The sequence below is a fragment of the Urocampus carinirostris genome, chromosome 6 (genome assembly GCF_059441175.1).
Source record: "Urocampus carinirostris isolate Australia breed hairy pipefish chromosome 6, RoL_Ucar_1.0, whole genome shotgun sequence".
NCBI lineage: Eukaryota > Metazoa > Chordata > Actinopteri > Syngnathiformes > Syngnathidae > Urocampus > Urocampus carinirostris.
The window spans coordinates 16,865,298-16,879,256 of record NC_142354.1 but is presented as its reverse complement, the minus strand read 5'-3'; the positions used below and the strand labels follow the sequence as shown (position 1 = coordinate 16,879,256).

Here is a 13,959-nt window from a genome sequence, read left to right as displayed (position 1 = left end):
TTTACCTAGATTGGTCCTGACAGTAGACAAATGAAATGTTGTTTTTTAATCATATTTCATGTAAACTGTACAAAAAAAAAAAAAGAATAAAAATGGTCCCTAAAATGTCACGAAGCAGAGCGGGAAACCGGAAATAAGGACCCATTCCGTAGACGTACTCACAATTTATTCGGGGAAAAGGAGGAAGGCGCACAATCGATCTGGCAATCGATGGTCGCAGGAGTGGATTAGAAATCCACTCAAAAAAAAGAATGTCCAAAAACAAACTAATCAGACCAAAAACTTAACAGGATCAAATACGGGCATATTCACAGAACTAGGCATTTAACAGGATTTAACAGAAGTCTCACATAAGTCTCACATACGTTTCACAGAAGTTTAACAAGTATAACAACGCTCCAGCAAAGCACAGTTCAAAGGAGTGCGTTTAAGTACTACAAGAGCAATCAGTCAAATGCGTCTCAGACGGTGTTCATGGGCGAGGCCAACTGGGCGCCGTGGCAACCGCGCCAGAATCCAGCGCCACCCGGCTGGGCGCTATGGCAACCGCGCCCTAAGTGACATAAAATGAAGACACTACGAAGGTTAATCATGCTGACATGCTTTAGCTATGAGAAAACAGCACCCTCTTCTGCGGAGCTTTGTTATCGTTGCTGTCTGCTCACAATAGGCTCAAACCCCAGTGTCTTGCGATGACAGGCTTGCGCTACGTCACATCTCAATATCAATTTGATTTAATTTAACCGTGCATCCCTAGTGTCTAACATTTGCTTCTGGCACTGGGAGTAAAAATAGTGTAATAATGAGATGAAACTGAATGCCTTTAACAAGTACTCTGCATCACTTGTGGTCAAGCGGTTAAGTGCCAGCGCTTTCCCCCTGCCGCGACCTGAGTTCGATTCCCATAGCAGACAATGTTTTGCGATTTTGATCAACGATGTTTTTCGAATGATCGATCATTTGCACAAATACTGTAGTATACTGTAAAACCTCATATAGTATTGTACACGTATTAATGCTATATGCATTTCTAATCTTATGCTTCATATTAAGCATAAGACATTTGAAATTGCTGGCCAATTTGCGGTTTCCGGAAAATATTTTAGTTTCCTACCTAGACTTAAGTACAGACGCTGCCTGACTTACCGACAAGTTCTGGACGATCATTCGTAAGTTGAATTTTTTCGTAAGTTGCTTCAGTGCTATATTTTGTTTGTTTATGGTTTTTATAAGTATGTTTAAGGATTATACAAGTAACCTGCATTGTTTTGTACTAAGAAAATAAACATTTCATAAAATAATATGCTCTATAAAGATAAAGTTGAATTTAAATTACTTTTGGAAGATAAGCTTCAAGAGGTCCTCCTGTGTGTTAGAGAGTGGCCGAAAAAAAGCGTTCCGACCAATTTCTCAACCTCATCAAGCTTCCTCATTGCACTTTTGTTTCAAAAGAAACAGCTCGCCTCTTCTTTACACTTTACACCAACCATATTGAATGGATGCACGAGATATTCAACAATAAAAATGTCAAAGTTCTTAGCGCGCTGGAGATACTATAGACATAGTATAGACAAGTATAGAATGTTTACATAGAACTAGAAAGAGGAAGCAATTTTTCTTTACTTCCAAGTGGATGCTTGGTGACCTCTCCAGCGCCACACGCTGGTAGTGGCGGAAAGAAGCACTACAGTAATCTCCTCTACTCTGAAAATGGTGCACACAATACAAAATCTAACTTACAGAAATGTCCGGAAATTTTTCGACATCCCGCAAAAAATGTTCGTATTTCCCGTTTTACGTAAGTCAAATGGTCGTAAGTAGGGGACAGTCTGTAACTTGATAACAGATAAAAAAAGCCATACACAAATGCTGTATGGAATAATTCCAAAAGAACCAATAAATTACATGCTCCATAAATTGAGATGATCCATAGTCAGTGTGATGAGTGTGTAACCCTTGTGCGAGAACCGCGAGGCGTTAAAACGTCGGTCCCAATTTACGGCGTACGCGATAAAAATGATGTTTGATAGAATCCAATTCTATCGTGAATTGCAAATTACTTTTTGAAATGCGTTCACTGGATGGAGCGAGCCCTCGCATCCTCGTGTGCTGGCCTACGAAAGTAGGGGATCTCATCAGGAAACGCCAAGTGCTGCTTTAATTGCATCATTAGCTAAAACCATGACTCAGTCACAGTGACTTTTACACACCGCCCTAGCCCAACACACCCCCCATCCAGAAATAGGGAATCAAGCCTCCAGCTCTTCAGTGTTGAACTGCTCAGGCAGAATGAATCAAACATGTTGTGTTCAACGGTGCTAATCTAAATGTTAATAATCCAGAAATACCCAACAGAGAACTAATATCCTAGTTTTGTCAATATCCTGCACTGCCTTGTCATAGGGCACCCGATTTGGCCTTGGGCTGCTTTTGTATCGGATCAGTTTCATTTGGAATTCTGCAATGTTTTCTATAACAATACTGGTAAACTAAAACACTTAAAGCGACAGAATTCCTGCAAAACCAGGACACCGCTGTCTGCCGTCAAACATTTTTTTAAATGGTAGGGCTGTAGCAAAAAACTTGATTAAAAGCGATTATTAATAGTGTTGTGAACTAATTTTCCTCATCGGTTCTTCGGATTTTAGTTGTTTAAATGTTTATAGTTGTTCAGCCTCTAGATCAGGGGTCGGGAACCTTTTTGACTCAAAGAGCCATAAAAGCAAAAAATATTAATTTTATTTTGGGAAAGAGCCACACCATATATTATGAGACAAATTTACTAAACTGCTAAACCCGCGCCCCAGACAAAAGCTTACTCTTCAGCACATTTATTTTTGATGATTTGATAAAAATTATGAAAAGAGAATAATGCCAGAGCCCCTGTCCCAAAATCAACAAACATACCACTTTAAACTTGTCTCTTTCTTGCAATTACTCAAGATCGGTTAAACTCCTTTTGACCCTTTTTTTCATACATATTGGTTTCAAAACCAGATGCAAGCAGTTATTGTGTAAAAACGTCACAACATTCTGCAAATAGGGAGCCTGATCAGCTCACTTTTGGCACAGACGGCGTAGGAGAGATGGGAGGGAGTGCTTGCACTTTTTGCATAGCTCCACCCATCCCTCCCACTCACCCAATCAAATGACTAAGTTCTCTTCCGGTGTTTTGGCGTATTTACAGTTCTTTGGATTCATCATAAGGTATCTGAACACTGGACACAGATTATATAGTGAACTTCTATATAAAGGATTCTTTAGCGTTGTACAGCCAAAACGAGTTTTTTTTCCCCCCCTTTTTTGTGCGACACCTTGACTGTAAATTGTAGTGAAAAACGTGCCCTATATATACTGCGAAGTAATACCATTTCACTTAGCTTTGGTTTGGCTTTGCGTGTACCTGAATAGGATAGACAACTCAAGTTTTGAACAAGATGGAGAAATTTTGTCTCTGAGCCACAGATACTCAGAGAGAGAGCCATATATGGCTCGCGAGCCATAGGTTCCCGACCCCTGCTCTAGATGGTGTTATCTGGTCCGCTTAACCATTTGAGACTTTTTGTGATAGAGGACAATATAAATGACTTCACTTGATTTGACATATAAAGTGGATTTGTTCAATATATGAAAAAAATTGAAGATTACAGACACAGACATGAAAATATTGTTCTATCTGATCTGATTATATTTGTTGGCCTTTCGGTAGTTTCATTGAGGTTCCCTGCATCATTTCAAAATGTTTCAACATTCTATAAGCAGTAGCTTGTTGTAGTTTTTTCTTCTATACGTTTGAAAGACCTAAGTAAAAACTCCTCCCAAATGACTACAAATTGGCTTCCAGAACCACTCACCATTCAATATAAATCAGAATTCCTATGAATGAGGTGGAAACCAGTTGAATTCAAAAGAAGAAGAGAAACAAAATGGAGGACCTGCAATGCTCCCTGGAGCTGTAAATTGACATTTGGAAAGATGGCAATTAGATGGATAATTTAAAATTGAAGACCTTCGGAGGATCTCGAATGAACACGAATAGGCATGTGCCGCTTGGATTTGGGATTTTTTTGTTTCATGTCAAGTAGTCATGTTTATTTATGAAACCTTTAATCACAAGGAGGGCAGCACGGCGGCGCAGTGGTTAGCGCTTGTGTGGCACAGTTCATGTCATGGGAACCTGTCTAGGGTTCAAATCCAGCTCCAGACTTCCTGTGCGGAGTTTGTATGTTCTCCCCGTGCTTGCGTGGGTTTCCTCCGGGCACTCCGGTTTCCTCCCACGTTCCAAAAACATGCATTTCAGGTGAATTGGCCGGTCCAAATTGTCCATAGGTGTGAATGAGCGAATGAGTTGTCTGTCCCTGTGTGCCCTGCTATTGGCTGGCAACCAGTTCAGGGTGTCCCCTGCCCACTGCCCGGAGATGGCTGGGATGGGCTCCAGCCCCCCCGCGACCCTAATGAGGATAAGCGGTACGGCTAATGAGATGAGATGAGATGAGATTAATCACAAGGAGTCTCAAAGGGCTGCACAGACCACAGACTATTATGACACCATCCCCTGATCTAAAACCTACATGAGGGCAGGGAAAACCTCAACATGAGTAAAATGAAGAAACCTTAAGAAGGACCTCACATAAGGTAATCCCCCTTCCAGGTTGACCAGGCTCTTCTATGGAAATACTGCAAAAGACTACAGCAACACTGAAAAACTATATATAAATATAAGTGCCTTCATTCCCCCCCAAAAAAATACTACAGAAATGATAAAAAAAAATACTACAGTAATACCACAGTAGAATACAAAAATATGGTTGTAGATCAGGGGTGTCAAACAGGCACCCTTTGGGCTGGTTCAAGTCCGCTAAGGGATTGACCTGGGCCCGCGAGACAACGCTCAGAGTAGCACAAGACAAAAACAAACTGCAGGTTGAAATATGTCCACTTGATGTTGCCAAAGCCAGGTTCCCCTCACAAACGCTTTACTTGTATTTCTTTCGCTATCCCTCTCTCTCTTCCTCCCTTTTTCTCTCTCTCTTATTGCTCTTTCACTCTCTCTGTCTCTTTTTCTCTTTCTCTGGGTGTCTTTTTACTTTCTTTTGTGCTCTCTTCCTTCTTTCATTTTCTCTTCCTCTCTCTCTATCTTGCTTTATCCTTCTCTTTTTCTCCTCTTCTCTTTTCTCTCCTTCTCTCTTTCTATTTCTTTGGATTTTGTTCTTTTCCTCTCTTTCCCACTCTCTTCCTTTTTCTCTGTTTATCTCCTATTTCTCACGCTCTCTCTTTCTCCATTTCTCTTTCTTTGTCCCACCTTCTCTACTTTTCTCTCCCTCTCTCTCTTTTATTTATTCATCTTTTTTTCTTTCACTCTTATCTACTAGTCTGGCCCCCGAGAGAATGTTTGTTCTATCAAGTGGCTCCCCAGAGTTAAAAGGAGTTTGACACCCCCGTTCTAGATAATCCGCGAAACTTCTACAACACCCCCAACTACCTTGCTCCGTCTCTCAACAACCATCAGTATGGAGGACGAATCCTGTCATAAGTAGAAATATACAAACATCTATAAATATATGACTTATAATAAATAAATGAACACAGATATATCACATAATACCTAAATATATGACATAAATACAATTCATTGAATTATATATGCCTTTTGTTACGTATTTTGTCATATGTTGGCCTGGACAAAGGATAGGCGCAGCCAGGCTGTACTTGCCCAAGACACACCACAGGAAATTGTGCCCTATATGCACCTAGTGGTTAAGGGATCCAACCAACCAACCATTGAGTTAGAACAGAATTATATTCAAATGAGGAGTGTCAAAATGGCTGAGCTTTTCACCTATTCATTGATCAGTGTAGTAGTATTTTGTTTGATATACCATTAGGTGAAAATCTACGGCGACTATGCCGCCTCATTGTAATAGATTTTTTTTTATTGCGCCATTCTTGCGCAGTCTCCTCTACTACTATGCTCTTTGCGTTTTTTAAGCAGTGTATTACTACCCAATGTTACATCCACACCATATTATACAGTGAGAATAATTTTACCGGGATGATTATAAAGCAGAGCAGCACGGCGGCCCAGTGGTTAGTGCGTGTGCGGCACAGTTCTGAGGTCATTAGATTGAACCTCCTGTGTGGAGTTTGCATGTCCTCCCCATGCTTGCGTGCGTTTTGTCCGGGCATTCCGGTTTCCTCCCACTTTTCAAAAACATGCATGTGAATTGTCTGTCCCTGTGTGCCCTGCGACTGGCTGGCAACCAGTTCAGGGTATCCTCTGCCTACTGCCCCAAGATGGCTGGGATGGGCTCCAGCACCCCCGCGATCCTACTGAGGATAAGCGGTGCAGATAATGGATGGATTATAAAGCATATTACAAGCTAGCACTTTGCATGAATGCTTTAATGAAGATTTATGTTTGAAGTTCGTGGGTTTTGATTTTCCTTATATGTTGGCCTGGTGAGAGATGGGCACCTTCATGCTGTACTTTCCCAACACACACCAAAGGAGATGGTGCCCCTACAACCCTGTGGTTAAGTTTATTCGTTTATTTTCCTTTGCTGCTACTTAAACATTTGATTTGATTATCGCAAAGACATTGTCAATGCACAGCCCTAGTAGGGTCGCGGGGGTGCTGGAGCCCATCCTAGCTATCTTCAGGTAGTGGGCAGGGGACACCCTGAACTGGTTACCAGCCAGTCGCAGGGCACACTGGGACAGACAACTCATTCGCTTATTGACACCTAGGGACAATTTGGACCGGCCAATTCACCTGACATGCATGTTTTTGGAATGCGGCGGGGAAACCGGAGTGCCCGGAAGAAACCCATGCAAATTCCACACGAAGAGGCTACGGTAGCTGAATTTTTGCACCGTGGGGCTGCACGCTAATCACCCAGCCACCGTGCCGCGCAAAACCGTACCAAACAAAGCAAAACTAGTCAAATATTTCTCGCACACATGGTGCCTCGTACATATTACCTGACACAGATTTTAGCCATGGCAAAAAAAACGTTTGTCGGACAGCTACTTTCTCATTAAATTTACACTTTCCAATGCTACAAAGTAAACGTCTCTGTCCGAAGTTTCTATGTGTATTGTAGATAGACCTAAAACATGTCTCTGCTCTGGAAGCCACGACTAAAACCAAACCACTGTTTTTTGGTGATGTCACCGTTTTGATAGTTCCGTCATTGTCGTCACACCAAGTTGCCACTAAAATAAATCAGTAAATAACAAAAAAAAAGATAATTGATTAATGTTGCCTATTATTTTTAATTCAAACAAACATAAATCTTAATTATGTTTTCATATTTTTGAGATTTAAAATTAAGACATCCATCCATTTTCTGCACCGCTTATCTACAGCAGGGTCGCGGGGATGCTGGAGCGCATCCCAGCTATCTTCGGGCAGTGGGCATGGACACCCTGAACTGGTTGCCAGCCAGTCACAGGGCAGAAATTAAGACATTTCAATGCCAATTAAGGCCTTATTTTTAGAATACAGACGCTCCCCTACATACGACCATTAGACATATGCAAAACGGTAGATAAAAAAATTTCCGGGATGTCGAAAAATATCTGGACATTGCTGTAAGTTGGATTTTGTATCGTGTGCACTTTTCTCCAAATACAGGACATTACTGTAGTGCTTCTTTACACCGTTACCGGCATGTGGTGGCGCTGTGAGAGGTCACCCGACATCCACCACAAAGAAGAAATCCAGCTTCCTCTTCCTAGTTTGTGTGTAAACATACTATACTGTATCTCCAGTGCGCTAAGAACTCCGAAATTTGTATTGTTTAATATCTCGTGCATCCGTTAAATATGTTTGGTGTAAAGTGTAAAGTAGAGGCAAGCCGTTTCATTTGAAATGAAAGTGGAAATTGGAAGCTTGATGCTGTTGAAAAAAATGGTTGGATCGCTATTTTTCAGCCACTTTCGAACAGGGAGGAGGAAGTCACCTGACTCTTGAAACTCATCTTCCAAAAGTAAGTTAAACTCAACTTTATCTATAGAAAGCACATTATTTTATAAAATGTTTATTTGTAAGTACAAAACAATACAGGTTACTTATACAAGCCTTAAACATTCTTATATAAACCTTAAACATACAAAATATAGCACTGAAGCAACGATCTCGTTCGTAAGTAGGGAAGCGTTTGTACAGAATTGAATGCCTTTTAAGAATTTAAGATCCGCGGGAACTCTGCTACAAAACTAAATTTTCAAAAACGGAAAAAATGGCGGAATCCGGCTCTTCCCCTCTTGACAGAAACGTCTGGCATTGAATTGGTTCATGCATGTATCCGCATGCAGCTATAATGATCGTAATGAACGAATTCGCCTAACACATAGTTGGTTGGCATGAGCGAACTAAGCGGTTGCTTAGGGCGACCGCTAGGAGGTCTCAAAGAGCGGTTAACTTTTTTGGTGCCAACTTGGTCCCCATTCGTGTGTCTACAACAGAAAAACTTTTCAGAAATACTACAGAAGCACTACAAAACTAAATATCAAATAAAGTTCTTAAAAACAGGGACTTTATATTATTTTGCTTTTATTTGGAAATTAAAAAAATTGTATCGAAATACTACAAAAATACTAAGATACCAAATACTACAGAAAAATTACCACAGAATTACGACAAAAAACAACTACAGTAATATCACAAAATACTTAAGAAATATGATAGAACCAATACTTTGCGAATACTCCAAAAAATTTTTCAAAAATATTACATCGAAAATACATCTACAGAAATACTACAAAAAAAACACTTCATAATACCATAATACAAAACACTACCAGAAAAATATTCCAACAGAAATACTGCCAAGAATACAACAAGAGCGATACAACAAAATTTCTACTATAGAAATACGACAAAAATAAAACTACAGTAAGACATTCCTACAGAAATACTACAGATGTACATCAACAAGTATAATACCAAATACAACAAAAAAAATGTACAAAAATACGAAAAAAAAAACTAATCATAGTTTGTAATCTCTACAAAAACACCAAAATCATTAAAGTACTATAATACTACTAAAAAAATACTACAAACAGCAAAAAAAAATCTACTACCGTAATACAACAAAAATACTACAGAAATAATAAGAATTTAATACTATGGAAAAACTACCAAGAAAATTACTAAAGAAATAGTACAAAAATAAAACTACAGTAAGACTTTACTACATAAATATTACAGCTGTACATCAACAAGTATACTTCCAAATACAACAAAATACAAAAAAAAAAAAAAAAAAAAAAAAGAGTAATTTCTACAAAAACACTGAAATCATCAAAGTACTGTAATACACAGACAAAACCAAAATCGACTATCGTAATAAAACAAAAATTCTACAGAAATACTAAGAACTTAATACTATGGAAAAACTACCAAGAAAATTACTGAAGAAATAGTACAAAAATAAAACTACATTAATACTTCAACTTCAACAAAAATCCGACTAGAGCAGTGGAAAAAAGTACTGCTGTAAATCTTGAAAAATAAATATCAAATAATTTCCTAAATAGGGACCTTGTATATTATTTTGCTCTTATTGTGATAGTTTGATGAGACAAATCTAGTTCCAAAGTACTATACTAAATCTAAAAATTGGATATTTTTCCAAGATCGGCCCCTTGGCCCAAAAATTAAGGACCCAATGCATCCCCCGGATCCAAATAGTTGCCCATCCCTGGATTAGAACATAAAAGGAGTTCTAAGGAGTATGTGAATGATCAAGTCATAATTTTGCTTAGGGCCTCCATGAAGGCTAGGGCAATGATTCCTCAACATTGGTGAGGACAGGTCCCCTCCGTCCGTGCTAAAACTACGCCCATGGAAAGATGGGTCCTAAATCCATCAGCCAGTTTTACTCAACCCCGGAAATTTCCTGCATTGATGCGCAACGTGTACAGCGCGTTGTGCCGTTGCCAAGGTGACGTCCGAAGCGGTCACCTGGCCCCTCTGCAGTCCGAAGAACGGACACCACCCGGAGAAGACCCGTCTCCGGCTCTCTGCGTCTAATATTCGCATCTGCACCACAACTCAACGTCTCGGAGATCACATCACGAGCACCTCTGGTTTCACGGACGTGGACACAGAACCTCGGGCTTCCCGTTTCCCCACATTTGATCCGAGCGGAGCGTGTCAAAAGCATGACGATGGCGCCACTTGAAACCAAATGAGAACGACTCCAATGGCTAACAGTTGTCGTTTTGACGCCTATAAGGCGCGTGTTACTTGTTTACAGTTGCCCGTTTCTGTTCATGCGGCGTCAATTCAAACGTTTGACCTACACGACGTGAGGAGCGTGTAAATATACGTTACATACATATCAAGGATACAATTGAAATCTAAAATTAAGAAAACACGTTTACCTTACGCGAAATTCTCCCCTGGATGTCTTCGTGCGCCTACGAAGAGGAACGTCTGGTTTGAGTTGCTCCCTTGATACAACTACCACGCGTTGTGGTAAGCCCCGCCCTATTATACAGAAAGCGAGGAGTCATTGGCTAGTGGGGGAACGACCGCAGACATGGCAAGGCTCGCCATTGGTCGGACTCAGGCGTCAATCTATTTGGATTCTGCTTCCCGCGTTTCTCAGTGGCGGTCGGCAATACGTTGCGATTGTGCGGCCTATATTTAGGTGTCAAAAGGCAGCGAGCCAATGCGGACAAATACAGTATTAGAACGCTGCAACTGCTTTATTATTGATAAACAGATTATAATTGTGTACCTGTTCTGAAACCCTGACATTTGAAATTAGAAATGGACAGCCTGTTTTAAACATTTCATTTGTTATCTACTTTTGAAGTATTACTGCAGGTTTTTTCTTCAGTATTTCTAAATTCGGATTTTTCTTGAAGTTATGTTGTTTTTTGTAGGGTTACTGTAATTTTATTTTTGTACTATTTTTGTAGCATTTCCGAAGTCATTTTCATGTAGTATTTCCATAGTAGTATTTCTTTTTAGTATTTCTGTAATACTTTTGTTGTATTTTCTGTTGACTTTATTTGTTGACTTTTTTGTTGTATACCTGTAGTATTTTCACTGTATTTTTGTATTATTGGAGTAGTTTTATGATTATAGCATTTTTGTAGTATTACTGTAGTATTATTTTTTTAGCATTTTGGTAATATCTCTGTTGTATTTTGTAGTGTATCCGTATAAGTATGTTTGTTGTATACCTGTAGTACTTCCGTAGTATTTCTGTAATATTACTGTAGTTTTATGATTGTAGTATATTTGTAGTATTACTGTAGTATTTTTTTTAGTATTTTTGTACTATCCCTGTTGTATTTTGTAGTATTTGCATACAAGAATCTTTTTTGGATATCTGTAGTTTTTTTGTAGTAGTGTTACTGTAGTTTTATTTTTGTACAGTACTTTTGTGATATTTACATAGAATTTTTGAAACATCACTATAGGCGTGATTTGCATTTTGTAGTATATATCCGTATGCCTGCATGGGTTTCCTCCCATTCCAAAAACATGCATGTCAGGTTAATTGGCTGGTTCAAATTGTCCCTAGGTGTGAATGGGCGAGGCTGGCAACCAGTTCAGAGTGTCCCCTGACCACTGCCCGAGGTCCGCTGATATGGGCTCCAGCACCCCCGCGACCCTACTGAGGATAAGCGGTGCGGATAATGGACGGATGGATGTTGCTGTGTACAGTTAAATCATTTCAGATAAAGTTTAATAGAAGCAAAACGCAATATAAATATTTTTTTCATCATTACATTTGGCTTAGAACAGAGGTATCAAACAAGCGGCCCGCGGGCCGAATCTGGCCCGCTAAGGGATTAAATCTGGAGACAACGCTCAGAGACGCGCAAGAGAAAAACAGGCTGTAGGTTGAAATGTGTCCACTTGATTTTGCCAAAGCCAGGTGCCTCTCACAAAGACGCTGTACTTGTATTTCTTTCGCTCTCTTCCTCCCTTTTTCTCTCACGCTGTCTTGCTCTCTTTCACTCTCTCTTTGTTCCTCTTTGTCTCATTCTTTTTACCTTCTTTTGCTCTTCCTTTTCTCCTCTTCTCTCTTCTTTTTCCCTGGCTTTCCCCTTCCCTCCTTCTCCCCTTCTTTCCTTTCTCTTCCCCTCTTCTCTTTCTATTTCTCTTTGAATTTCTTTCTTTCTTTCCCCCTCTCTTACTATTTCTCTTTCTATCTCTTTTGTTTCTCATGTTCTTTCTCTCTCTCTTTCTTCATCTAACCCTCTCTATTTCTCTTCCTTTCTTTCCGTCATTTCTTCTTTCTCTCTAATTTACAAGTCCGACCCCCGAGAAAATGTTTGTTGTATCGTGTGCCCACCCCCAGTTAAAATGACATTGACATCTCTGGCTTAGAACAACTGTAATTTAATTTTGAATGATTTGGTATTTAAAATTTCAGGGACGTCCCAAATTATTAAGAAACTTGGCACTGATTGCTGTTGCATTGACTTTATTGAAGCCCTAGGTGTAAAGTGATTCGTCTCAACAGTTTATGGCTAAAGTACAATTGAGGTTGGTGTTAATGTCATCTTTTCCTCCCCCTTTAGCAGCTTTTTCTGTCATTCTTATTTAGACTGTGCTGGTTTCTTGGCATCTTGTGTTTTTTTTTATGTTTCTGAAAAAAAAGAGCACAAAGTTTGAAAACAATTTTGGATTAATATTATAATACGGTGTCCGGTTAAAAATGAGATTGCTCACACTAAAAATAATCGGGACCATTATTGCAACATATTCAGGCTTTACAAATACATCCATCCTTGGGGTTTTACTTTGCTGTGGTATACAACTGCAATGCATCAAACCAAGAGTGCTTTCTCATCTGTTACCAAAATTAGCTGCATGGGAGGGGCGAATTGTAAAACACACCTCTTGGTTACATGCAGAGAAATTCAGCACATGTAGAGAAATAGCTAAATCCAATCATTCTTAAAGAGAGAATTACAAATTGAGCATTTTTGTATCCATTCCCAGATGATGTATTATAGTTTCCAGACTATAAGGCACACCTAAAAACCCCAAACTGGACAGAAATTGGAAGGTGCGCATATGTACCGAAAAATACGGAGGATAAAATTATAAGTGCATAGTAACAATTAAATGAGACTGGATTGGTAACTGTTTTGCCTTTGAGAGACGGAGTTGTCTTCGAGTGCTCTCATTCGGTTAACGTGTTAATCGTTTGTTGCTAAAAGGAAACAAAAGATAAGCGCAGAAATCGGAAGGTAGCTCAGATGCCGACCTTCGAACGCTCATTGCGAATCCTCTTTTGTTGTTACTTTCGACAAAATTGTAAGTATGAAACTTGTTGTAATGACTTGAATGAAGATTTTTGTTTATAGTTATGTTTTGTACAAAATTGAGCAATCTTCTTTGAATAGCTGTTAGCAGGTCCTAACTTAAAATCAATCTGTAGAGTAAGGAAAAAAAACAGGACTTTTTGTACTATTTTTTAGTTTTACAGGACCTAATAGGGGTGATAGTTAGACAGCAACCAAAGAAAAGAAGTCTGGTTATTTGTGAAGTCGTTCACTAGATTTCTAGCTGGAAAAAAAAATAGATACAGTACAGACGCTCCCCTACTTACGAAAAACGGTAGATATGAACATTGCTTTCGGTCACCCAGCATCCACCTTGAAGAAGCATCCTAGTTCATGTGTAAACATTCTGTACTGTATCTCCAGCGCGCTGAGAACTTCGAATATTTTATTTTTTTAATATCTCGTGCATCCATTGAATATGGTTGGTGTAAAGTGTGAAAAACAGGCAAACCGTTTCTTTTGAAATGAAAGTGGAATAAGAAAGCTTGATGCGGTTGAGAAAATGGTTGGATCGCTTTTTCTACCACGGGCGAGGAAGTCGCGTAACTCTTGAAGCTCATCTTCCAAAAGTAAGTCAAGTCAAGTCATTTTTATTTGTATAAATTTGTTAAAGTAAGTTAAACTTAACTTTAT

General features: G+C 39.3%; 1 protein-coding gene across 2 annotated transcripts in view; it reads right to left on the bottom strand.

Annotated features, from left to right (window-relative positions):
• kcnab2a (potassium voltage-gated channel subfamily A regulatory beta subunit 2a) overlaps positions 1-12,037 on the bottom strand; it is a 158,252-nt gene extending 146,215 nt beyond the window's left edge. For both annotated transcript variants that reach the window (XM_088338068.1, XM_088338069.1), the window contains exon 1: positions 10,396-12,037. The gene's annotated coding sequence lies outside the window, so the exon portion shown is untranslated. The remainder of the gene's footprint in view (positions 1-10,395) is intronic.
• Positions 12,038-13,959: the final 1,922 nt, after the last annotated feature.